General features: G+C 32.8%; 1 non-coding gene across 1 annotated transcript; it reads left to right on the top strand.

Annotated features, from left to right (window-relative positions):
• The first annotated feature begins 574 nt into the window (after positions 1-574).
• LOC128039401 (small nucleolar RNA R71) lies at positions 575-681 on the top strand. Its single transcript, XR_008193905.1, has one exon. It is a non-coding gene; the product is annotated as a small nucleolar RNA R71 (small nucleolar RNA).
• Positions 682-3,031: the final 2,350 nt, after the last annotated feature.

Here is a 3,031-nt window from a genome sequence, read left to right as displayed (position 1 = left end):
GTTCAACTTGAATTGGTTTCTGAACTTGTTGGGTAAAAATATGAGGCTGGGTCGGTCTAGGTTGTGCATAAGTGTTACTGGTTCCAGCCCCTTGGTTACTCCAAGAAAAGTTAGGGTGGTTTCACCAAGATGATTTATAAAAATTGGATTACAGTCATTGCCTACCTCGGTTTTGGTTGCCCATGTAATACACGGATTTTGGGTTTGATGGACATTCTTCAAACAAATGCCCTTCCCCACAATAAACACGGGTTACATTTTCAAATTGATTGATGGCTGAGTTGCAAAACTATTAAACCCATTAGTGGTAAAATTTTTAAGCATTGACGAAACCGAATATACCTGAGATACTAGTGAAGTAAGTGGATCCACTTCATGTAGTCCTGTGACTCATCTTCCTAATGCTACTCAATTGGTTGGCTATTGATAATTATTGCTGTCAATTCTTTCAATGATTTCATAAGGCTCATTATAAGACTTAGAAAGAAGAGCACCATTAGCAGAAGTGTCCACTACCATCCTCATATGAGTATGCAGACCGTTATATAACGTCTCTAATTGGATGCAATGAGGGATTTCGTGATGAGGACATATTCGTAATAGTTCTTTAAACATATCTCATGCCTCATACAATGACTCATCATCCAACTGTCGGAAGGTAGTAATCTAATTCCTCAACTTAGCATCCTTGCTAGGTGGGAAGCACTTCAAAAGAAATCTTTCTGCTAACTCTTACCATGTGGTAATGAAATTTGGTGGTAATGCGTTCAACCAAGCTCGAGCTCTGTCCTTTAGCGAATATGAGAATAACTTTAATCGTAGTACATCTTCGGGTACTCCGGCTAGCTTGAAAGAATCGCTCACTTCCATAAACAGTCTTAAGTGAAGATGAGGATCTTCAGTAGGCATTCCACTGAATTAGCCCACTGAAACAACTCAAATTGTTGTGCCTCGATTTTGGGTCTCCTAATACCTGAATTAAGCTCATGAAACACTACCACAACATATTTTTTTAGAGTTCTATCCCTATCATCAGCAATAAGGATAAGATTTTGAACTTGATTCACTCCGCTTCCTTGATTCTAGTTTTCAAAGTTCATCTTTTCGGTCCTTCTTTGACTTGCTTATCTACTTTTCGGTCCATTACATCTCTATTCCATTCACCCCAACCAAACATGCCCTTAGTTAGTTAGGCAAAATATTTTTTGGGGGTTACACCCAACAATAAGTATTGTAGCTTGATTTATAATTATTTTCTCTTGTGTCTAATTTAATTTCATGCTGAAGTTAATTAGTTTTTGCTTGAAAATCCAAACAAAATAATAACAGAATCAACAATTGTGACTTGGAACAGAAACTATGATCATAAAGTAAACGTAAGATGAATTTCTAAGTTATATTTCTTTAAAAATAAGATGGTTGCCACAGCAGAAAAAGAAAATAGAGTAAGATGGTTGATGATTATTTGAAGAACATGAGCATGTTGAGATGTCTAACATTCTTCTTATTTATACCAATTACTTGGAGTTGAATATTTACAATTTCTTAATTCCGATTGATTTATTATAAAAATAATACACATTTAAGCAAGGCATAATGACTTATTTGACCCTTCGATTTTACAAAAAACAATCATTTTAGCCACACATTTAATTTTTTTTCTCTTTTAACCTTAGAACTTGCATTGTTTGTCAAATCACCCTAAAATGATGGAAAAGTTAATATTTGTTAACTTTGCTGACATGGAATCCACGTGGCAGTCCACGTGTATACCACATCAACAATTAATTTTTCTAAAAATACAATATTAAAAATATATTTTAATAATTTTTTTTGAAAATTTTAATTTAAAAAATTAATTAAATGATGACATGGCATTCACATGGCAATCCATGCGTATGCAATGTTAGCAAAAGTTAATAGACGTTTACTTTTCTGTCCATTTTGGGGTAATTTGATAAATAACGCGAGTTTAAGAGCTAAAACAGGTGAAAAATTAAATGGAGAGCTAAAATGATTTTTTTTTTATAAAGTGGGAGTAGACTTGATCATTGTTCGAGCCACCCGCCCAGGTCCGAAGGCCAGCCCGAAAAGTGGGAGGGTTTGTGTAAAAATATAGGCTCGAAAAATGGGCTTGGACCAAAAATAAGGCTTAGTTTGAAAATGGGCCGGGCCTCAGGCATAATTGTTTTGGCCCAAGCTAGGCTCGGCCTGACCTAAATCACATGCTTATAATATTTTTTTTGTATTTTCAATTTATTGGGAAATATTTATTTTAATATTTTTAGTGTATTTTATGTATTATATTTTTTAAGTTTGTTTTATATAAAAAAACTCATCTAAAAGAATTTACTATAGTCGAGCCGGGTCGAGGTTTGGTTTAGCATTTTTAATATGGGTTGTGCTTAGGCAAACTTTTACGCCCATTTTTCGGCTGGGTCAAGCCTAGAAAGCTGGCCTAAAATTCTGCATCGGCCTCGACCTGACCCGGGCTTGGCCTATGATCAAGTCTAAGTGGGAGGGTCAAATAGGTCATTATGCCTTTGAAGAATTACTATCAAACTTAAACTAAAAGATAATCTACTCAAATGGTTACCTAATTTTTAAAGCACTTTCATTTTGGTCACGCAATGAAATCTTTTCAATTCCTAATAACTTTATTTAACTATAATTAAATTATAATTACTAAACACAAATAAATACAAAATCTTAAACCCTAAACCTTCCTACACTCAAAAAAAGAAAAAAATACTTATAATTAAATATTTAGTAATGTTTAATGAAATTATATTATAAGTATTTATTTATAAGTCACTCAATTATAAAAGTGTTTCTATTTTTTCATCCAACTAATTTTTTATTTAATCACTATATTTTCAAAACTTAATTTTTTGGTCATTTGTCTATAAAAAGTGACATGGACTTTCTTATTAGTATAATAACAAATTTAGTCCTCCAATATTTAGCTATTCTATCAATTTGGTCCTAATTCTAAAGTATTTAATAAATTTAGTTCTCAATTTACAAAATT

Source organism: Gossypium raimondii, chromosome 2 (genome assembly GCF_025698545.1).
Source record: "Gossypium raimondii isolate GPD5lz chromosome 2, ASM2569854v1, whole genome shotgun sequence".
Classification (NCBI taxonomy): Eukaryota; Viridiplantae; Streptophyta; class Magnoliopsida; order Malvales; family Malvaceae; genus Gossypium; species Gossypium raimondii.
Note: the sequence above shows the minus strand (reverse complement) of the source record. Positions and strands in the feature narration are given on the sequence as shown.